This window comes from Notolepis coatsorum, assembly GCF_963971535.1.
Source record: "Notolepis coatsorum genome assembly, chromosome: 5".
Taxonomy (NCBI): Eukaryota; Metazoa; Chordata; class Actinopteri; order Aulopiformes; family Paralepididae; genus Notolepis; species Notolepis coatsorum.
The window spans coordinates 10,390,127-10,415,216 of NC_140169.1; the positions used below are offsets into that span (position 1 = coordinate 10,390,127).

General features: G+C 43.6%; 1 pseudogene across 1 annotated transcript in view; it reads left to right on the forward strand.

Moving 5' to 3' along the window:
- Window positions 1–25,090, forward strand: part of LOC311229262 — a 146,400-nt pseudogene that overhangs the window by 101,963 nt on the left and 19,347 nt on the right. Inside the window, exon 9 of the transcript in view lies at window positions 4,144–4,247. The product of the transcript in view is annotated as an uncharacterized misc_RNA (transcript). The remainder of the gene's footprint in view (window positions 1–4,143; window positions 4,248–25,090) is intronic.

Here is a 25,090-nt window from a genome sequence, read left to right on the forward strand (position 1 = left end):
CACTGACACCGTTTCGTTCCTGGGCTTTGTGTTGACGAAGGGTGATCTTCGCATGGATCCAGCCAAGGTGAGTGCAGTCTTGGACTGGCCACGGCCTTCGTTGCTCAAGGAGTTACAACGGTTTTTGGGCTTTGCACATTTTTACAGGCGTTTTATTCGCAATTTTAGTGCCTTAGCCAATCCTTTAACAGCTCTCACTAAGTCCTCTCTCCCTGGCTTTGAATGGTCGCCTAGGGCAGAGTCGGCCTTCTGCGACCTCAAACGTCGATTTACCTCCACTCCTGTACTGATCCGCCACGATGCAGAGACTCCGTTCATAGTGGAGGTAGATGCCTCTGACATCGCGTGGGGGGGGGGGGGTGATCTCTCAGAGATGTTTAAAGGAGGCTTTTGCGCTTTTTTTTCCATGCCGGCTGTCTTCGGCCGAGTGTAACTACGACGTGGGTAATCGGGAGTTGTTGGCAATCAAGTTGGCACTGGAGGAATGGAGACATTGGTTAGAGGGTGCGGCACATCCTTTCATTGTTTGGACTGATCATAAGAACTTGGCTTACATCCAAGGAGCTAAACGCCTTAACGCTCGCCAGGCCAGGTGAGCATTATTCTTCACTCAATTTCAATTTTTAATCTCCTATCGGCCCGGTTCCAAGAACGTCAAACCTGATGCTCTGTCACGCCAGTTTGACCTTCCGGGTCGGGAGGAGAAGCCCTACCCTATTATTCCACAGGCCTTGATTTTGGCATGCGTGTCATGGGGCATAGATAGGGTGGTAAGATCGGCTCTGGGGGTCCTCCGGGGCGGATGTATGTGCCCAAGGCTGCACGCTCGCGCCTGCTGCAGTGGGCACATGCCTCCTCTCTCACCGGCCACCCTGGGGCCGCCAGAACCCTGGAGTTTATCCGTAGGAGGTTCTGGTGGCCGAAAGAGGAGGGGGATACATGCTCCTTTGTGGCGGCCTGCCCGGTGTGCACGCGCAGTAAGACCTCTTGCCGTGCGCCGGCGGGTCTTCTCCGGCCGCTTCCTATTCCCAAACGTCCCTGGTCGCACATATCCCTGTATTTTATTTCTGGCCTTCCCCTGTCAGATGGGTTCACTACCATTTTGGTGGTAGTGGACCGTTTCTCCAAGGCGGCTCACTTCATTCCCCTTCCCAAGCTTCCCTCGGCCCGAGAGACGGCTGACCTGGTGGTGTTCACGGGTTTCCAGTGGATATTGTGTCCGACCGGGGTCCTCAGTTTGCCTCCAGGTTCTGGAAGGCGTTTGCCTCCGGCCTCGGCGCCTCCGTCAGCCTGTCGTCTGGGTTCCATCCGCAGTCGAACGGGCAGACGGAGCGCGTCAACCAGGATCTGGAGGGTGTCCTGAGGTGTTACGTTGCCGGGTGTCCGGCGACGTGGAGTAGGAGGTTGGCATGGGCTGAATACGCGCATAATACCCTCCTTTCCTCCTCTACTGGTATGTCTCCCTTTCAGTGTCAATATGGTTTTCAACCTCCTCTGTTCCCCGAACAGGAGCAGGAGGCTGAGGTGACATCGGCTCAGGCACATGTGGCTCGCTGTCACAGGACGTGGAACCGGGTTCGAGCGGCGCTGCAGAAGGCTCAGCGGCAGGCTAACCGCAAGCGCCGTCCGGCTCCGGTTTTCTGTCGTGGACAGCGGGTTTGGCTTTCCACCCGTGATCTCCCTCTCCGGGTGGAATCCAGGAAGCTGGCTCCTCGCTTCATAGGGCCCTTTAAAGTGGTTCGTCGGGTGAACCCTGTGGCTTACAAGCTGCGGCTTCCTATGAGGGTTCATCCGACGTTTCATGTGTCCCTGTTGAAGCCATTCCTCTCATCGCCCTTGTCCCCGCCACCTCCTGCGGTTCCTCCGCCTCGCATTATTGATGGTCAGCCTGTCTACACGGTGCAGAGGATCCTAAGTTGTAGCTGGAGGGGTAGAAGGTTTCAGTTCTTGGTGGATTGGGAGGGGTACGGGGTAGAAGAGCATTCCTGGGTGCCTCAAAGGGATATCTTAGATCCCAGCCTTATCGATGATTTCCGGCGGCTGCATCCCGAGGCCCCTAGGTGAACGTCTGGTGCCGTTCGTCGGGGGGAGGTACTGTAACGTTCTGGGTTCTCTGGCATTTGGCCCGAGAATCCTACCACCATTCTGACGTCTGTCACTTGCTCCCCAATTGTCACTGATTGTCTGTGTTCCCTGATTTGCTGTCACTTTGTGGTGCGTGTGGAATGTGTGGAATGCAACCTATAGTAACCCCCGTTTCCCTTTGTTTCTCGTCGGTTCTTCACTATCCTTCCAGTTTCGGTACGCTGAGGTACCCTGGACTATCGGACGTTCCCTGGCACCCGTTCGTCTGACTTTAGTTAGTTTTCTTATTTTTGTGCTCTTCGCTGTCGACGCCCGGCGTCCTGTTGTTATCTTATTGCTCTAGTGTTTTTCCTATAATTAAAGGATCCACTGTTAAAGAGCAACAACTCTCTGCCTCATTCTTGTCCTCCACAACTGGTACCTTGGAAGCACTTACCTACTCGTAACAGAGTAACATAGGTCTGAACTTGAGTTGTAGAAAAACTTTTTTCTGTAGTAGTTAGTATTCCAGAAGTAGTATTTCCCCAGAATGGCTGGAGGCTTAAAAAACTCTGGAGATCCAAGCCTTATGTAGTACATGTCCAAGTTTCATAAAGATCCATTCAAACATGAGTGATTAGGAGTGATTTTGGTAAACTGTGTACAAAAGAAAACGCAGTTTTCTCATAGACTTCAATTCATTCGGCTGTTTTTCTCTTTCTCTCGAGAACCGCTGAACGGATTTTGTCACCTGAAAGGGCTATCAACAGGCAACAAAGGGGGCTTCAATTCGATAGATATATATATTGTATTACAAAATATTCACACCCGAACCACTAGTGGTCGCCAAAGTGCCAGTGGGCAAATCGTCCTAAAAAGGGCCCACATGGGGGCCCTTGCATGTTAAGAGGTTTTAAAAGTTTTCAGAACATTTTTAAAGTAAAAAATATAATATGTAATATATGTACTTATGTAATACGTACACATGTTAAATTTTTTATACAATACATACTATATTACTTTTGGCTATAATGTTTTTTTCCTGTGGTCGATTATACATATTTTAAGCAAGATCAGGCTGGTCGTAGGAGTTGGCTCAACATTGTGGCATCAGCTGTTTAGAAACACTGCTGATTTGGCTGTTTACCAAGTATGGAATGAGAAATGTCAAAATAGAAGTCCTGCTGATTGGACAGCAGTGAAATGCCCATTTTGAGTGTACCCCCCCCCCTGCATGGTGATTGATTGAATGAAAATTGTATTAACAGATTGCAGAATGGGTACAATACAGTACAGCTCAATACACACAATTGTTAAGGGGATGCAGACCAGAGAAAGACTTTCGTGTTGTTTACATCAGGGTCCCCCATTTTCAATTCATAATTAATTGTAAGTAAGGGTGCAACTTGCTCCGTGCAATCGATTCTTTGTGGATCTAGGTCCCAGCCTGTCAAACGATTTCTGCTTTGTGTGTCTTGTGAGGGAAGTTTTCAGACAATTGCCATGTTTGAAAACCCCAAAGTATGGTCTTCTTAGTACAGAGTTTCAGTATTCTTAACTCTTTGATTGGGTGGGTATTTTTTGGGTACCTCTTCAGTAATCTTAAAATCGCTAGATGTCTACTGTCTTCCTGGTTTTATTAAGTATGTTTAGCATGGTTACTTTCAAAAAGTGAATTTATACTTTACTCCCAGAAATGACAATAAAAAGCACAACTTCACTGATGTGTTCTTACAACCAAAATAACCATAGAAGCAGCAATTTAAACCCCCATTTGAAATGTTATATTGTCATTTAGCTGACGCTTTTATCCAAAGCGACTTACGAGTTCTGTACGACAAGTCAGACCAAAGTCGTACAAGTCAAAACAAAGTATTTTTGTTTTGTTCTTGATTTATTGTGATGTTTCTTCTTGACTTGCTTAAAAGACGCGTCCGGCCCATGGGGACATTAAGGCGTATAACTTTGATTTAGTTATACGGAGGTAACGTTAGGCTACAACCGAACACCCGACACTGAGTCCGATAACCTCTTTATGCCCTAATATTGACTCCCTTTTCATTGTTTGTCTTTTCTCAGTTTTACGCCGCCCTGCAACCTTTCCGAAGTTCCCACCTTGGCCCCAGCTCTATTGAGCTCTACAGACAGACCTACGAGTCCCTCTCGTACCCTGACAAGGACTGGTGAGAGACCACACGTCTTCTTCCTCTCACTCAGCACCGGTCCAAGATTCAATTCAAGATTCAAGAGATTTATTTGTCACATGCACATCTAGACATGTATTGAAATGAAGGTGGCCATGCCCGCCTTGATTGTGCAAAAATAAAATAATAAGATAGAATAGATAATAAAATAGATATGATAAAGTAATAAGAATAAAATACAATAAAATACAATACAGTGCTAAGCTAAGAAGCATTGTAACCAGGCATGTGCACACATAGAGCCCAATGGGTGCGCAAGCACCTGCCCTTTTGTGCCTCATAAAAAAGTGCCTTTTTATGCCAATTATTTCTTTTTTACCTCCATATAGAGAGAGTGATCTGCAAAAATTCCTAACAGCCTCAACCATATGGATAAAAGTTCCCATATTATGTGCATTACACAAACTAAAAACAGATATTACATTACACAAACTAAAAACAGATATTATGTGTGTTTTACGCTCCTCACGGGAGTGGTCGATCCAACGGAGGATGGCCTCGAACACCGTCTCCTCATTCTTCACGTTCAGGTCATCCCTCTCGATGATGTCCACCATTTGCTGCAGGGACAGCTCCACAAACTCCTGTGAGACGTGCAACATCTCCTCAAAGTGGCACACGATGATGAGATGGGCCTTGCGCCTCAGGTCAGGGCAGCAGTAGCAGTCCGGCAACCTCCAGATGCCGACACAGTTTTCCAGAGACAGCTGGCCTTCTAGGAAGTCAGAGCACGCTCCTACTATGCCAGTGACTTGAAGCTGGTCTGCAGCCACCAGAAGCTCTTCCACGTTCTCTGCTGTCACCGGCACAAAGCATGTGTAGGCATACTCTATGATGAGCTGCATCATACCCGGGGACACCCCAGGGATAGTGTGGACTGCTTTCTCTGAGTCACTCCAGCGATTGAAGAGGGCTCTGTGGGATGCAGAATATAGAGATATGTGATGAGTAAACAGTAAGCAACATTCTGTCCTGTGTAGTAATATATTTTCACTGTAGAAGTATAGGGTCTTAGCACAGTAGAAGTATAGTATCTTTTTACAGTAGAAGTACAGTATAGTATCTGTTTACAGTAGAAGTACAGTATAGTATCTGTTTACAGTAGAAGTACAGTATAGTATTTGTTTACAGTAGAAGTACAGTATAGTATCTTTTTACAGTAGAAGTACAGGATAGTATTTTTTTACAGTATAGTATCTGTTTACAGTAGAAGTACAGTATAGTATCTGTTTACAGTAAAAGTACAGTATAATATCTGTTTACTAACCAAGCTAACCTGAACCAAGCTAACCTGAACCAAGATAAACTTAGATGAAATAGTGACTGCAGTCACACAGGATTTTCTTGTGGGCGTTAAACTCAGTGCTGTTGACTTTAATGACCACATCACATAACATTCCCTCCTGACACAGTTCATTCATTGTACGGGACATTGTTAATTAAATTGTATCTACAAAATATATTCAAGCTTACAGACAAGTAGCCGGAAACAACAAGTGATATCTTCACTTGTCTTCTGAGATCTGAGATCTTCTGAGAGAATATGTTGACAAATGTTCTAGAATGTTCTATTATGACATCATACTGTGACATCACAAATGTCTAGAATGTTCTAATATGACATCATACTGTGACATCACAAATGTTCTAGAATGTTTGATTATGACATCATACTGTGACATCACAAATGTTCTAGAATGTTTGATTATGACATCATACTGTGACATCACAAATATTCTAGAATGTTTGATTATGTCATCATACTGTGACATCCAGTGATGGGAATAATGGCATTATAAATAACGGCGTTACTAACAGCGTTCGTTTTTTCAGTAATGAGAAAATCTAACGGATTACTCTTCCAATCTTAATAACGCTGTTACCGTTACTGCCAAAAAATGCGGCGCGTTACTATGATTGAAGCTGTTTTTTTAATCAGACAGATCTCTGCGCAGAGAAGCAATACTTTTTTTCCTTGGTTAGTGGGCAGTGCGCGATTGGCTGAGGTTGAGTAAAATGTTATGGTAAGCCAATCAGAGGTAGAGGTGGGCGGGTGTTCGAAAGAATCCAGAGTCTGACACACAGCGACAACACAAGCGACTCAGTCAACGACAGACCGCGGTTCTGTGTACGTTTTAATAGTTTGTTTAGCGAGCCCAAATAATCCAAAACTAATCCAACGAACAACGAGCAGTCAACGACAGACCGCGGGTCCATGAGCGTTTTTTGTTCACTCTTGTGTTAGTTGTGTTGCAGCGCAGGACACTACAGTAGTGGAGGCTACAGCCTTATCAACAGTACTGCACTTCCTGGTTTAATAGCACAGTCTTCAGGTGCTCAGAGATATATATATATCTGTATGTCATTGTTATGTACCAGGAGCCTGATCACTCCTGTGCACTGTTCAGGCAGGCCTGATCACTCCTGTGTCACGGGGCATGCAGGTGAGGGCTGCCAATTAGCAATTAGTGCTGATTGGTTACCTGCTGGGAGCTTTAAAGCCAGGCCTAGTAACACACATGCAGGTCTGTGCTTAGAGGGAGAGCTGTCAGGTTCTTCCAGTCCTTGTCCGTTGGGTTTACATTAGTACATTAGTTTACAATTACATTAATAGTTCCTTGATATAGTAGCACGTTGAGTTAGAGCACAGGGTTTTGGTGTCGGTTTGCACATAGGTTGCGTGCCCATGAGCCAGGGTCGTAACAGTTGGGCGCTCGTCCGGGATCTTTACCCCTAGAAATTTGTTTGGTGTTTTTTTTTTTTGTGTTACACGGGGTGTCATGGTATTATGGTTTGGGTGGTGTTCGTTACATATGGTGTAGCGTGGGGGCTTGAGCCATTTCATCAAACAGGTGAGTATGCCATATTTGTTTGTAATTTGATGTGACTACTTATGCTGTTAAAATATATAGTTTAGTGGGCACCACATGTAGATAGGGACATTATTTTCTGGTTGTTGGTTAGCGTCCTGTGCACCACGTACTCCTGGGGCAGTCAGAGAAGGGATTAGCACCATCTGCTTGTCTGGTACCGTATCATGTACTGGACGGGTGGATGGTCAAGTATGATCTTTGACTGGTAGCAGGTGTGGTTGAAGATGGTTAGGTCTACAGGGCATTAGTTTAAGGGTAGGTAGATTAGGGCGGCCAGAAAACACAGGTAGTGTGGTAGGGCTTGATTTAGTGTTTCTTAGGGTAGACATGTGGTGGGCCGGTTTTGACTGCAGTTTAGACGTAGAAGCATATGTAGTCACATCAGGTTAGAAGGCGCACCTGTTTGGGATTGTTTGTTGGATTTATTTGGTTTGTTTGAGTGTTTGGTGAGCATACCTGGTAGCACCTAACACCCTGCGTGTATGACACGTCTATTTAGGGTGGGTGTGTTTTTTTTTTTTTTTTTTTTTTTTTTTTGCAACCTAGAAAGGTGCGCTCCGTAGAGCTCACATTTCCACCGTGTTCCCTTCTGGTTGTTATTATTGGCATTTAGCATTCTTCAGTGGTTCTTCAGTGGTTCTTCATGGTTCTTCAGTGGTTCTTCGTGGTTCTTCAGTGGTTCGTTGGGGGGGTCTTCGTGGTTCGTTAGTGGTTCTTTGTGACCGTGAGGTAGGGTGTGTAGCTTGGGGTGGCTGGTTCAGTGACAATGGCTTCCATCAGGGACTTTGTTGATCGCCCGTCTCATGACTTGTTAGAGAAGTTTTCCAAAGAACAACTGCTAGAACTTGCTGTACACTACAGGGTGGAGCTTTCTGCAGGGGAGAAACGTTTGAAGCCGTCTGCCTTGAGTGCGTTAAGGGTGTTACTCGTTAGGGAGCAGGTGCTTGAGGAGAGGGTGGAGGAGCCTGCTTCGTCTGGCGCGTCTCCGCTATTACCTGGTGTGGAGGGTGAGTAGAGGATAAGGGAGTTGGAGTTTAAGGAAAGGCAGCTAGAGCGAGAGCGTGAGGAGAGGAGAGAGGAGCGTGAGATTAAGGAGAGAGAGAGGCGTGAGGAGCGTGAGTTTAAGGAGAAACAAATGTTGTTGGAGCACGAGCGTGCACAGAAGGAGCTTGAATATAAGCATGCTGCCTTGCAGGCGGGTGCTCTGCATCCAGAGTCACGTTCCGGGTTTGATGTAGGCAGGAATATTAGGATGGTGCCACCATTTTTTGAGAAAGACGTGGAAAGATATTTTCCCCTTTTTGAACGGGTGGCAACCACATTGAAGTGGCCTGATACCGCCTGGACACTGCTGCTGCAATGTGTTTTAGTTGGTAGGGCACAAGAAGCCTACACTGCTCTGTCCCTTGAACAAAGCGCTGATTATGAGTTGGTTAAAGCTTCCATTTTGAGGGCTTATGAGTTGGTCCCCGAGGCCTATCGTCAGCGTTTTAGAGGTTATCGCAGGTCGGAGGGGCAGTCTTATGTTGAATTTGGAAGGGAGAAGGAGAACCTGTTTGACAGGTGGTGCACTTCTCAGAAGGCAGAGTCAAGAGAGCAGCTTAGGCAGTTGATTCTCCTAGAGGAATTTAAAAGATGTGTTCCTGATACTGTTTCCACACATCTAAATGAGCGTAAGGTATCGAAGATAGGCGACGCCGCTGTCTTCGCTGATGAGTTTGTGTTGACACACAAGTCCGTGTTTTTGGAGGACTACCGTGTTGAGTCCGGGGATAGGCGTCCTGTTCAGGGGGGCCGTTTCCCAAAACCTGTGTCTGCTGGTCAGTTAACTTCACCTCCTAGGCGGGGTGGTACTGCTGGTGCATTCCCAGAAGGGATTATCTGTTTCTACTGTAAAGAACCTGGTCATATCGTTGCTGGGTGCCCGGTGCTTGAGCAGAAACATTTCAGAACCGTGGCTCTGGTAGAAACCATATGCAAAACGCCTATGCCAACGTTAGATGGGGATGGGGGAAGTATCAAACGTGTGGACAAAGAGCTCGAGGGTTCCTCAAGGTTTATGATGAATGGATTTGTTTCCCTGACTAATGCACTAGAGTCCAAACAGGCTATAACAATTTGGAGAGATACCGGTGCTTTTCAGTCCCTCATTCTGGAGGGGGTTTTGCCGTTTTCAGAAAACTCTTCTTTGCATTCCGGTGTCGTTGTTCGGGGCTTTGGGGGTGGATTTGTGGATGCACCTTTGCATGAGGTCACGCTCAATTCTCCCTTAGTATCAGGCAATGTTGTTGTGGGGGTATGTTCTCACATTCCCATAAAGGGGGTGTCCTTCATTCTAGGGAATGATTTGGCTGGTGACAAAGTGTTGGCTACTCCGGTTGTAACTCCCATTCCTGTGGTTTCTGAGGTCCCTAATGAGCTGGCACAGAAACATCCAGGAGTGTTTCCTGTGTGTGCTGTGGCTCGGGAAATGTCAAAGGACAAAAGTGATGTTGTTGATACTTCGACTTGGGACATTACACTTAGTGACACATTCTTTGTTGAATTAAAATGTGTACCTGTTGAGAATTTTGGAAAGCACACTGTGGATCTACCTCTGCATAATGATTCTCTTGATTGTGGCTTTGAGGTGCTGTTGTTTCATGTGACACCGTTCTAGTTGGAGAGACTACTAAGCCTGACTTAGGCTGCCAGCCTTCCCACAGTAGCTATATTGTCCCTAATGTTTCACTTGTGGGCAGGGATGGTCCCAGTATGTCAGTTGATGATTCTGACATTGATCCACATGTCCACACTGATTCTCTGCCATGCACTAGGTGTGATGGTCAACCTAGTTACCTGTGTCCTGTGGAGCAGGAGCCGCCTTCGCGACCTGGTCTGTCTAGTGGCAGCCATTTTGATTTTGATCAATACAATGTTATTTTGGGTGACGCCATTTTAGATGGTGTTCCAGACGTTTTTGTGACTGTCGTACTGCCATGTTCCAGGTACGGTGGGGCTGTACCTGAGGCGGTACATCCTACTCTGGATGTTCACGGTTTGCAGTATCCTGGACTGCCAGTGCCAGGTGGGATGGATATGGGCGCGGTGGTGGTATCAGTGATCTAGGGTTTTTGTTTTGCTGTGTTCTGTTCTGTTGAGCGCAGTTCTCAGGTTGATTTTGGTTTGCAGTCTATTTTTGACAGGTCGGTATCGGTGGAGGGGCCTGTTGAAAGGGAGCATACAACACGGTTGGTGGTCGTGTTCGACAGGGGCCGACCCGCTATCACTGTTGTGGTGGTGGCCCTGACAACTAATGGGTTTTTTTTTTTTTATGGTTTGTTGTGTGGTGGTTGCCTCTGGGGCAACCAGTTTGGTGGGGGAGGTGTTATGTACCAGGAGCCTGATCACTCCTGTGCACTGTTCAGGCAGGCCTGATCACTCCTGTGTCACGGGGCATGCAGGTGAGGGCTGCCAATTAGCAATTAGTGCTGATTGGTTACCTGCTGGGAGCTTTAAAGCCAGGCCTAGTAACACACATGCAGGTCTGTGCTTAGAGGGAGAGCTGTCAGGTTCTTCCAGTCCTTGTCCATTGGGTTTACATTAGTACATTAGTTTACAATTACATTAATAGTTCCTTGATATAGTAGCACGTTGAGTTAGAGCACAGGGTTTTGGTGTCGGTTTGCACATAGGTTGCGTGCCCATGAGCCAGGGTCGTAACAGTCATGCATGTCTTAAATGTCATGACGGTTACCACCATCACCACCATCATCATCATCACCACCACCACCAGCTAAGTACCTATCTTAGCTTCAGTTTAGCCTAACCTGAAAAGACAGGAAATAAGGGAATATGCCGGGACTCGGCTCTCCCACAGAATGTACTAATTGCTTGAAGATGAGTATGAAGATTGTAGAGCTGGAGGCTCGGGTTTCTACCCTGTACCAAATACAGCAGAATGAGCAATTCCTTGACTCTATGTTTGAAGCTACTACAAATATAGCCAACAATACCATGATTGAAACCTGGCCTATGCTAGTAGCTACAGAACAGCACCACCCAAAAGACGGTCCTTGGCACAACCAAGGAGCTAGACCAAAGCAGTGGATCACCGTCAAGGAAAAAAGGAGAAAAAAAACGAACCAGGACCTCACCCCCGGTACCGCCAGGAAATAGTTTCAACCTACTCTCAGAAACATGCATATCAACACCCAAAGCAAAGAGACATAGAAGCGTGGCTAACAACGCTAACGAAGCAAACAGCGGGCGAAACGGAGCTCACGCTAACGACGCTAATAGCAAGAATACCGGAGCTCACGCTAACACTAGCGAAGCAAACAGCTGGCATGCCGGAGCTCACGCTAATGCTAGCGAAGCTAACAGCCGGCACATCGGAGCACACGCTAACGACGAGACGACGAGGAAAACAGAGCCACTAGCGACACGGCTAGCAAACACGACCCAGACCGAGCGAACGGCTAACAGCGAAGAGACTATCATGCGCCGAGAACGTTGCGGTAGCCAACGCCGAAGGTACGGGACCAGCGTTAACATGCCGGCTATAGAGAAGGCTAACGAGGCTTCACCAAGGCCACAGGACTGTGGAAAGAACCGGCAGACTAGGCCTAGCCCAAAAACAAACTGCCCCAAAACTGTTGGAAAGAAAAATGCTAACCTCACACAGAAAATAGACTGTATACTGATTGGAGATTCCACAACAAGGTATGTGGAGATGGCAAACACAGAAAATATCTGTCTAGACAATACATCTGTCAAAGAGCTGACCGAAAAACTTCCAACACTAATCAGACCGGGAATAACAAAAATTGTCATTCACTCTGGATCGTTTGACATCCTGCGAAAGAAGACTGGCACAGAGACTTTGAAAGACGATTTCACACGTTTAATGAACACACTAGACAAACATCAGTCTGTGTACACAAACACTGATGTGTCCATCAGTGGACCAATTGCATGCTTTCGCAGAGGACAGGAAGCATTCAGTCGACTCCTAAATTTTAATTCATGGTTAGGGGCTGCATGTCTCGTACACGGCCTGAAATTCATTGACAACTTCAATGTTTTCTGGAATAACCCAGAACGTTTTCAAAGAAATGGCTTCTTCCCAAATCGCTTAGGTTCAAAGCTCCTATCAGCAAACATGCGTCATGCCTTGATGGCCTCCAAGAATATTAAGCTCATACCAGCACGAGAGATAGTCATGAAGGACACAATCTCACCACGGATTACAGCAGCACAAGACGTCCCCCCCCCCCCCCACCCCCCCATATCACACAAGGCCATCTCGTCTGATCAAATGTCCCCGAAAGCACAGTACAGTCAGTACGGTGCAGAATAGCACAATTGCCATGCCATCTCTCAAAACATACAAGTAATCCTAACCAGCCAATGGCATGGTGAAAAATATACACCATCAATGCGTTTACCTGCTATTAACCTCAGGGCCATCACGGTCAAGCCAAAATTAGCTTTCCTAAATGTCAGATCACTGAATAATAAAACTTTCTTAGTAAATGATCTGATTAAAGAAAATAACTTAGATTGCATCTGCCTAGTAGAGACATGGCTAAATAATGACACAGCTACATCAATAATGATAGAAGCTTGTCCACCAGACTATAACTTTTTTCAAATACCCAGAAAAAATAAAAGGGGCGGAGGAGTTGCAGCAATCTTCTCCTCAAAACTCTTGTTTAGAATCACAGAACTAGGCGAGTTCATGTCAATGGAATATCTTGCCATTGAACTAAAAACAGAATCAACTATTATTGTCACAATATACCGCCCGCCTAGACACTCACCAGTATTTATACAGGAGCTCTCTGAACTGATCTCACTATGTGTTACCGGATATGATAAGGTGATCCTAAATGGAGACCTGAACATCCATTTTAATAAGAAAACAGACTCCAAAACTATGGAACTAAATAATCTACTGGATAGCTTTGACCTAATACAGCATATAACAAATGCAACTCACCGGCTTGGGAATACACTAGACTTAGTTATAACAACAACTGGGCTAAGCATAACAAATATCTCAATAACTGAATTACCTCTCTCCGACCATCACTGTATATTTTTTGATACTCAAATAACCCTTACTAAAACAAAAAAAGAAATCATAGTTAAAAAGAGGCTCCTAAATGACAAAGCTGAATCAAAGTTCATTGATCTTATCAGACTACATGAACCACACAATCATGACAGCTCTCTAAATGAAATGGTAGAAAATCTCAATGATGCAATGTCATCTATATTAAATTCTGTCGCCCCATTAAAAACGAAAAAGATGAAAACTAGAGCCTCGCCCTGGTTAAACTATAATACGGTCAACGAAGAAAAAAGGAAATGTCGTGCAGCGGAGCGAAAATGGTGAAAAACAAAAACCACCATATGCTGTGATATATACAAAGATGATTTAACTGCTTATAATAAAACCATCCGCTTAGCAAGGAAAGATTACTTCTCTAAAATCATTACAGAAAATGCTGGAAACTCCAGAATCCTCTTTTCCACTATTAATGTACTACTCAACACTGCCCCTACACCTCCTCAGTCATCAACGGTTAAGTGTGAAGAACTTGCACTATTCTTTAACAACAAAATAACCTTGATCAGGGCCAGCATTACTCATGATGGAAATAAAGTTGATTGCGGCAAACCGTGCAATGTAACCATGAGAAGTTTCACATGCATCACATTAGATGTACTCTGCAAAACTGTCTCAGAATGTAACTCCTCCACCTCAGACATTGACCCTATACCTACAGCTTTCTTCAAACGGGTATTTAATAGTGTTTCAAGCCCTGTGCTAGATATCATAAACACTTCCCTTAGGACTGGTATTTTCCCGGATGCCTTTAAAACAGCAGTTGTAAAGCCATTACTAAAAAAACCTAACTTGGATAGTAATGAAATGGCAAATTATCGTCCAATATCCAACCTACCATTCATTAGTAAAGTACTTGAAAAGATAGTTTCAGTTCAAATAAATTCCTTTCTTGAAGAAAACAACATCTTAGAAGAATTTCAGTCAGGATTCAGAAAATATCATAGCACTGAAACTGCCCTCACCAAAATAATCAGTGACCTCAGACTAAAGATCTCCATCCTTATCCTGTTAGATCTCAGTGCAGCATTTGATACAATCTATCACGATATTCTAATCGATCGTCTTGAAAACCATGTCGGTTTCTCAGACCATGTGCTAGGCTGGTTTAAAACATACATCAGAGGGAGGAAATTCTATGTTAAACTAGGAGATCACATGTCTGATATATACGACAACAACTATGGAGTTGCACAAGGGAGTTGCTTAGGTCCTTTACTCTTCTCCCTTTACATGTTACCGCTGGGTGATATCATCAGAGAACATAATGTAGATTTCCATAGCTATGCGGATGATACACAACTGTACATATCTGCTGAACCAAATGATACAGCGATTAGCTCCATTACAGACTGCTTACTGGCAATAAATAAATGGATGAGTAAGAACTTCCAGAAACTAAACGAGAACAAAACTGAAATTCTAATTATCGGCTCCAAAACTAAAAAAGAAACATTAATAAAGAACCTGGGGGGACTAACCCCTTGGATCAAATCTGAGGTCACTAGTCTTGGGGTTGTCATAGATTCAGAACTGAACTTCAATTCTCATATTAGCAAAGTGACGAAAACATCGTTCTTCCATCTCAGAAATATAGCAAAAGTACGACCATTTATTAATCAGAACGATGCTGAGAAGCTAATTCATGCATTCATATCTAGCCGGTTAGACTACTGTAATGCACTTTTCACAGGTCTCCCTAAGAAAACCACAGAGAGGCTTCAGCTAATCCAAAACTCTGCAGCCCGACTGCTAACTAGAACCAAAAGGAGAGAGCACATTAGTCCAGTCTTAGCCGCTTTACACTGGCTTCCTGTAACATTTAGAATTGACTTTAAGGTCCTTCTCCTTACATACAAAGCTCTAAATGGACAGGGACCTAGCTACATCGCCAACACTCTAATAAATTACACACCAGCAAGAACACTGCGATCATCAGCTGCTGGACTACTAGAGGCTCCCAGAAGCAGTCAAAAGAGGATCGGTAATGCAGCCTTTATCAACTATGCCCCAAAACTATGGAACAAACTACCCCAAAACATCAGGGAAGCCAACTCGCTAGACATCTTTAAAAGACAGCTTAAAACCTATCTCTTTGCTCAGGCATTTCACTGATAGATATCTGCTACCACCTAGTGGCAAGAGGAAACATCAGGGATATCCTGACACAACTTGTATTTATTCTTACCCTGCCTACTCTTTTACACTGCCTATCAAATTCATGTGTCGGTTATTGCACTTTTTACTTCTTACTGATGACTATTTTTAAACTGAATCATTTTAAACTATTCTTATTATTTGCTATACTCGCTCATGCCTGTATTTTTTATGTCCGTCGGTTATTGCACTTTTTACTTCTTACTGATGACTATTTTTAAACTGAATCATTTTAAACTATTTTTATTATTTGAATTACAGGAGTATTACTGAATAGAGAGCCTATTAGGATGCTAGATCCTAATGTGAAACACTATGATTTGCTTATGGCAGATCAATCAGCATGGATTGTCTGTAAACTTTAATACATGGCAGTTTGGTTTGTTAGAACAGACTGTAATCTTATGCTTATGGCAGATCAATCAGCATGGATTGTCTGTACACTTTAATACATGGCAGTTTGGTTTGTTAGAACAGACTGTAATCTTATGTCTATGTCACTTGCTTATGGCAGATCAATCAGCATGGATTGTCTGTAAACTTTAATACATGGCAGTTTGGTTTGTTAGAACAGACTGTAATCTTATGTCTATGTCACTTGCTTATGGCAGATCAATCAGCATGGATTGTCTGTAAACTTTAATACATGGCAGTTTGGTTTGTTAGAACAGACTGTAATCTTATGTCTATGTCACTTGCTTATGGCAGATCAATCAGCATGGATTGTCTGTAAACTTTAATACATGGCAGTTTGGTCTGTTAGAACAGACTGTAATCTTATGTCTATGCATTGTTGTCACTTGCCATATCTTGCTATGCTCGCTCATGCCTGTATTTTTTATGTCCGTTCTATTTTATAATTTTTATTTTATTTTATTTTATTTTTATTTTACTATTTTTAAACTGAATCATTTTAAACTATTTTTACTATTTGTGTTACTGAAAACTGTAAGCGGAGAGCCTATTGGGATGCTAGATCCTAATGTGAAACACTGTGATTCTACCTGTCTATCTTTTTATGCTCGCTTATGCCTGTATTTTTTACTGTTGTGAAGCACTTTGAACTGCAACCTCTGTATGAAAAGTGCTATACAAATAAAGTTATTATTATTATTATTATGATTAGATTAGTAGATGATTAGATTAGATTCTTATAACTGTATGTTGTGTATGTCATAAATGTCATGAATTGAAAATGGGGGACCCTGATGTAAACAAGACGAAAGTCTCTCTGGTCTGCATCCCCTTAACAATTGTGTGTATTGAGCTGTACTGTACTGTACCCATTCTGCAATCTGTTAATTAAAATGTTCAATCAATCAGTATATATTTGTTATTTATTTTTGGTATAGTGCTTAACAAGCATAATTTAATGTTGCCCAGTTGTTTCCTGTTGAGCGGCAATACATATCAAAAGTTCCAAAATATCTATTGTGTTTGTATTTGTATATCTACATGGCATTTGATTGGAGGCTAGTCTCACTTTGTCCCACAGCAACATTCAAATAGTTTAGATTTGTGTATGTTGTTTATGTAACAAATTTACTTGAAAGTAACACAATAGTTACTTTCTGAAGTAACTAGTTACTTGTATCATTTGTAACTGAGTAAGTAATTGAGTTACTTTTTGGAAGAAGTAACTAGTAACTGTAACTAGTTACTTTTTAAAAGTAACTTGCCCAACACTGGTGACATCACAACGGAACATGTTTGAGTTGCATTTGAATAATTTAAATAATATGTTGACATTAAAAAAGAACAAATAAAATGATAAAAAAACTACATAAAACAATGATACAAATTATAATAAAATATTTAAGTAAAATTTATAGAAATAAAGAAAAATAAGACAATGAAATAAAGATAATAATTCATTTAAAAGCTATTTTAAAAAGGTAAGTTTTGAGCAGTGCCAACCGAGTCTGCTGTCCTAACAGACTTGGGGTCTGTAGGGTAAGCACTTATTCCCTCCGCCCTGAACATTTATGGAGATGTATGGGCATTTTAAGTCAGTGATAAAAGTGTCTTTCAAGGATAAGTGAGCTACCGCACTGATTATTATAGTTTAATATTCAATATTTGATCACCAAAACCCCCCAAAAAGCATAAAAAGGCCCCTCCCCACCCAAAAAGGCCCCCCAAAAATAGCACAGGCCCAGTGCCCTTTTCAGCCTTTGAGCACCTGCCCATCTAAAGTCCTGTGCACGTCCCTGATTGTAACACACTATGTACTTAAGCATTACATCACACGCAGGAGTGGTTTGTGACCAATAAACCATGCCTAGGGGTGGTTGTTAGGCCCGAGGCGCAGCCGAGGGTCGTTAGACCCCCCTAGGCATGGTTTATTGGTCACAAATCACGACTGCACGTGGTGTAAAGCTTTTATACAACTGCCAGATTCATCCAACCTTATTTCTATACAATAAACACACATTAATCGAAGATTTATTGAAAAAACCATCCGCCAGAAAAAGTAGTTCCCACAACTCCATGTGGAAGCAGCTTGAAGTGCATCCAACCAAACTAACACATCCAACTGTGTATTATTGGAATGATTGAGAGAAGTTGCCTCATGTGGAAGCAGCTTGAAGTGCATCCAACCAACTAACACATCCAACTGTGTATTATTGGAATGATTGATTGAAAATTTTATTACCAGATGCAGAATGGGTACAATACAGTACGGCTCAATACACACAATTGTTAAGGGAATGCATAGGAAAAAAACGTTTTCTTCGCCCTATTTTTTTATTTATTTCTTTTAGCCTAAACTTAACCAGTTGGAAACCAGGGGTACAGTAATAAAATTAGCAATCAACCAATCAATCAATTCAATAGACCATGCTCACTTAAAACAGCGCTGCTTCTCTCTCAGTCTGACTCCCCCGCTGTTGCAGACAGGAGTGTGTGTGTGTGTGTGTGCGTGTGTGTGTGTGTGTGTGTGTGTCACAGTGTGTGTGTGCGTGTGTGTGTGTATGTGTGTGTGTGTGTGTGTGTGTGTGTGTGTGTGTGTGTGTGTGTATGTGTGTGTGTGTGTTTGTGGGTACGCCAGCGTCGGACAGTGAGAGAGAACGCTGCAGTCAGTAGCAAGAAGGAAGTAGAAATTTAAATCAATCAATTAATCTATCAATCAAACCGCGATTTTTCTTTTGTTCTAGATTGCCTCAAGACCCATCAATTACATCATCCAACATTGTTTAAAGGGCTAACACATTCCCCTTGACAGAATCGCTTCATATTTAGTCGTTTAGTCGCCATTAACATATCCATTTGTAAATATTATTGGCCACCTTCTTGTGATCCGGCGGAGTGATGTGATGTGGGTCGGTTGTGGGCGGGTCCTGGGCCAGCAGCAGTGATGCCACAGATTACTTGTAAAAGTAATCCGATTACTGATTATTGATTACTCCTTTAAAAAGTAATCCAAGTTACTTTACTGATTACTTGATTATCAGAGTAACTTAGTTACTTTGAAAGTAACTAGGTTACGAAGTCGTCGTCGTTCCCCCAACCGTTTTTTTTAAACGCTTTATTGAAAGTGCATAAATTGTTTTTAACTTGTTTCTCTGCACATAACGTAAATTGTTAAACTAGTGCTTCAGCTTCTGTACCATCAAGTATGGTAAAGCAACAGTCTATGATGCTCACAGCATTAGAGCAGCCAGCCAGTGGTTTTACAAAACCAGTGTATCTATTCACATCTAACAAATGCAGGCTGAACTATTCAATTATATCAACTGTAACTATTAAATTGTTTTTATAAATGTCTCTCTATAAACATACAATCAGTCTGAATGAATGAATGAATGAAAACTTTATTAACAGATTGCAGAATGGGTACAGTACAGTACGGCTCAATACATACAATTGTTAAGGGAATGCAGACCAGAGAAAGACTTTCGTCTTGTTTACATCAGGGTCCCCCATTTTCAATTCGTCTCTCTTTAACATGTAAATTAACTGTAAATCTGGCAAATAAGAGCTTTTGCTCTGCCACCATCAAATATACATTAATCAAAAGGGAAAGAAACTATCTCTCTCTTTTGCTGTTTGGCTGGCCTCCGATTCCTCCTGTACCTAGTCGAAGCGTCGGCTAGTGTTGTGATTCCAGATGCTTTCAATGCAATTGGATGTGCTGTTTTTAGCGGTAGACAGTATTTTGTTTCCTCCGCATATGAACGTGAAGTAGTGACTGACGAGCGTTTTGGGATGGAAGTCTGAACAGAAACTCACACTGGAATTCTCCGACGACGGAGCCCTGCTGTCACACAATTGGCGCATATGTCACATGACGTGCTGTGAAGACCCGCCCTACTCTGCCTCTGATTCGCAGACTGTGGATGGGGAATGTGATTGGACCAAGGCAGAGTCACTCACAGACAGAGTGTCCAGTCACGCCGCGGCCCGCGGGACACATTCTTGTGTAACCCTTTCACTGCCACACTACGTCACTCCCAAAAGAAAAACAGCTCAAAATGTATTTTTGACTGTCGAAAACGAAATAAAATACTGCATTCCCCCTGCATTATGAATTTATGATGAGATAGTAACGAAATAGTAATGCACAGCCACTTGGACAAGTAACTGCAATCAGATTACTGGCTTTTAAAGATTAACGCGTTAGATTACTATTTTCGGGGGAAAGTAATCAGATTACAATAACGCGTTACTTAGTAACGCGTTACCGGCATCACTGGCCAGCAGCGTGGATTGTTGCCAATAAAGACGTGTAAAATGACTGTTTCAGCCAATCAGAATCGAGAAATTTGCATGCCGTTGTATAAAATAATATACAATATACAGTTATGTATTTTTAAAGTGACCTTTTTTGTAGTGTATTTGTGTGTGAGAGAGTGCAAGTGAGGATGTGTGTGTTCATGTGTGCTTGTGTGTGGAGACTCTGAGAGATCAGTGTTCAGTGTTCTGATGGCCTGGGGAAAGAAGCTGAGTCTGAGTCTCTCTGTTCTTGCAGCGTGTAGGCTATGCGAGATTTACCTTTAGATTCATGCCGTGCAAATCTAAAGATTGTGTCTTCCATTTCACTGACATTATTCCATTTGACTGTTTTCATAGTTTGTCTGGTTCAATGGGGTTGTTGTAGTGATTGTACATAATTCACACAGAACTGTTGTTGGGAATCTTGGTTCCCCCTGAACGATTTAGGGTGTGGCACTTCCTGCCACCGGCATTCATTCTAGCTTTCCAGTAACGTACTGTAGTTTGTAGTTGTGCTGATGAATATTAAAGGAGTTACATTCAACTTTGCAACACTGTCTCCGACTCCCGTCTCTCAGCACCACACTGTTCTGTTTTTTGGAACCCTGGCCCTATTTCTTACTGACCAGTGATGTTGTTGTTCCGTAGAGTCATTCCTCAGCACAATCCATGCTGTTCCTCTAACTAAAGGGTGGATGAAAAGTTGCACATGGGCTGACAGCAGCAAATAATTTTCTGTCCATTGAAATACCGCCTCGTTTCATATCACATGAACTGATTTATGGGAGGTGTCACGGTGATTCTGCCTGTGCCTCTTCGTCTGTCACTCACTTCCTGTTTCCTAATGCTAATGCAAACAAACACACAGACAAACACACTGGCCGACAAACACACTGCCCACGCTCCAGTTATAGTTATTAGCAATAGCATTAGCATTATTACGACCTCAGGCTCTACTCCCCTTGTTGCCCTGTACAGTGACCAAACGTCCTCTTTTGCCCGGACATGTCCTCTTTTCACGCCCTGTCCGGGGCGTCCGGGGGGGTTTTATAAATTCATGTAAATGTCCGGGTTTCATTGTTTTTAAGTTTCAGTTTCGGTTTCACAGCATTTTGCAAGCGTCTGAAGGCTCGGGGCTGCGATTTTCGTCATTTATAAATGACCGAATTAAAGCGCTATTTGTTGCCATTCGAAAGCCACATCAATCCGTCCCTTGGTTCTCGAGTTAAATGCCGATATGTCAGGCGTGCAACTTTTTACGCAGGCGCATCAGATTATCACCCCGGACTCCCGAGGCTCCAGAAGTCAATCATCCGCCGATTGCGAAAATTATTGGTCAGCGTTGTAACTTGTAGCAAACAATGAGTGTAGCTTTCCAGTGATATATTTCAAGATTCAAGATTCAAGATTCAAGAGTTTTAATTGTCACGGCATACAGGTATACAATGAAATGCGGCTGGTCTTGCCCGCGACGATGTGCAATACAGTGGTACAACATATAATAGAATCCAATAAAATACAGTGGTACAACATATTAATAGAATCCAATAAAACAGTGCAATAAACAGGTACATGGTGTGCCATCTCGGTATCTGTACATTAGTATTTCCTGTGCGAATCAGGGATCTAGGTGAAAATTGACAAGCGAAGACGACAGAAGTGATACAAATTCCGAATGAATTTACTTGGATGAGGAAATGGAGAGATAGAGAGCTTTTTTCTTGGCACACGGTTTACCTGGATGTATCTAGAAGACTCATTCCTGAACGGATTTTTATAAAATTTGGACCTGTACTACATAAGACTTCAGGGCTATGGATTTGCGGTGTTTTCCAGCTTATACAAAAATATATATATTATTTTGGAATATTGCAACTACTACACAAAAACGTGAGTACTGTCATGTTCTATTCGAACTTATTTGGTCATTGTGTTTTTCCCTCTTGTGGATATTTTGAGTAGTGCACTCATTTTATTGAGCTCGTTCTAGCTTTGACGCTATTGGCTGATTCAATCATGTGACGCTGCCAGGTCAGCTATTCTCATTATCCAGACGGTGTTTTGCCATGAGGTCTGCTCTCAGCTGCAGCTCCTGTTTTCCAGCTCTGTTTGTGCCTTGGAAATTATTGCTTGTAAGTTTGTATTGTGCAAGCATCATATTGTATTTCATTTAAGGTGTGTGAGTCATCTGTGAATGCTCAGTTAACATTGTCATGTACAAAGGTCTAAGGACCACACAGAATAATAACTGGAGCCGGCTGCACATGAGCAAAAAACAGCCTCTCTCAGTAAATGCGTTTAAAGCAATGTCCCAGGTAGGTAAGAAAGCCACAACACAAGATGTTTTCCAAATAGTAAATTATATATTTAATGGAGGTAGGGCTTTAAACCTCCTCCATGGTGCACATGGAAAAAGGTAGGGGAGAACAAACAAGGTATACATACAGACAAACAAACACTTAGCAAAATACTAACGTGTCCATCATAGGACACCACAACTAGTACAGGATTAATCCACACCAAGTGGTAAATGGCACCAAGCCACACAGTATCGCTCCACAGCTACAGCTAGGCAAGAAGGCAACCTCCTCACTCCACTCTGGAACGTGGCAGTGATCCAAATGAGGCGCCCTGTGTGTGTGTCATCTTCCAGGTTATATCCACTCATCCAACTGACTGCCCACAGGTGCAATCAAGCAGGTGCAATCAGCTCAATCAGGGGGATGAGTGGTATCTGGGAAGGGAGAAAGAGAAACAGGATTAGAAGATGACACATCACACAAACAAAAATAACATAACACATACTAATTATACTAACCTGATGTTCACATGGTCTTCCAAATACAGTAATAATGATAATGACCAACCCACGTACGTCACACCTCCCCCCATAAGAGCGAACCCGCAGGGTTAGCAAAACATTATCACTTATTATTAACCAACATCAGATTAGCACCAACAGAACAGAAATAAATAAAAATCACCCTCCATATAGGCCACATGCCCCTATTTCGGGCCCACACGGTCAACCACCACATCACCCAAAACACATATACCGGCCTTAGGCACACCTCCCAATACCAGATGCATCAGCCGTCGGACGTGGCTGGTGCATTCCTCATACCGAGGCCATGACGGTATACTGTAGTCATAGTCACTGTAGTTGCTCAATGGGGTTCGCACTCCCAACAGCAACACCGTGCGTCCTGTAAGGCACATTAGAACACAACACAGCATGTGAAACAACAGTCCTGTCACATCTCAACTCCGACGAGACGCGGGCAGGACCTTTCATTAGCCTATTCACATGACACCAGCGTGTCCTTCTCCGCCGCTCGGGCGTACACAACTTATACTTAGTGGCAGACACCCTTCTCTTTACCACATAAGGTCCTGAGAACCGGGCAGTGAGCACAGTACCAGGCGTGGGCAGCACAATAAACACCTCATCCCCCGCCTCAAATTGTTGCTCCACCGCCAATTTGCAAAACTCACCACAGACAGAGTCACCCAATGCTAGACCTCGGTCTCGCTTCCGCTCCTGTGCCCTAGTGACAGCACAAATGGAAGAAACATTGGGGTGATTATCAATCAACGCATCACACAATGAGTCAGTAAATGGAGCGTTTTCAACCTCCAACACAGGGACGACTTTACCCCCAGCGATATCATTCCCCATGACGAAATCCACACCCTTTACGGGAAAACATGGGCGAACCGCGACCGGAAAACAACCTGTGATCAGTGCAGACTGTACATGCACCTTCTGCAACGGCACGCACACACACCCCATGTCAATACCTCTCACCAATTCACTCGACTGACAGGAGTCCACATCCAATGGTAATACATCAGCCAGGATGAACGATTGAGAGGCTCCTGTATCACGGAGTATTCTCACCCGTTGGTAGTCCCCAACTTTACCCGACAGGGACACATAACCATCAAACAAAAAGGGTTCAAAAGAGCTATTCTGGTCAGGACATGACACTGTACCAATCAACCCCACCCCTTTCGGTTCCTGGGCTGACTCCCTGGTCTCCTGTCGATCCCTTAGCGCATGACAGTCCCTCATAAAATGCCCTTCTTTCTTACAATAATGACACACAAAGGTGGCCTTTTCAGACGGCGGTGAGCGTGGTCGGAATGCTCGCTCGTCACCCAAGGCATTTCGAGACGGCGGTGAGCGAGGCCGGAATGCTCGCTCGTCACCTCCCTGATACGGCGACTCAGAAGGAGAGAACGCACCACCTCCTACATACACATTATTTCGCACAGCAATATTCTTGTGGATCAATGCGAACTCGTCTGCTAAAATTGCAGCTTCCTGGAGGGTAGAAACTTTGCGTTCCTCTAAGTACACTAAAATGCGTTCGGGCACGCATTTCTTAAATTGCTCAATGAGGACTAACTCGCTCAAAACTTCGACACTATCCATGCTACATGCTGCACACCAACGATCAAACATAGTCCGTTGTTCACGGGAAAAATCAACATGTGTTTGAGAGGGAGCTTTACTTAGTGCCCTAAATCGTTGCCTATACGCTTCCGGCACCAGTTCATATACGCGCAAGACAGCACTTTTCACTTTCTCATATACCATGCTGTCTTCATTCGATAATGACTGGCATGCCCCCTGAGCCCTATCAGTGAGTCTGTATCGCAATAAAATTGCCCACTGGTCCTTTGGCCAATGCAAAGCCCACGCTATTTGCTCAAAAACAGAGAAATATGATTCCACCTCAGACTCCCGAAAGACGGGAACTAAAGAAATATGCTGCCCAATATTAAAAAGGCCCTGGGAGACTTCAGTTGAGGAGGAGGAAGAGCCACCACTCTCCAACTCCATCCTTCTTATAGTCACCTGGAGCGCCCTGTCCATCTCCTCCTTTTCCCTCAGCAGCGCCCTGTCCTTCTCCTCCTTTTCCCTCAGCATCTCTCTTTCTTCCCTTCTCTCTTCC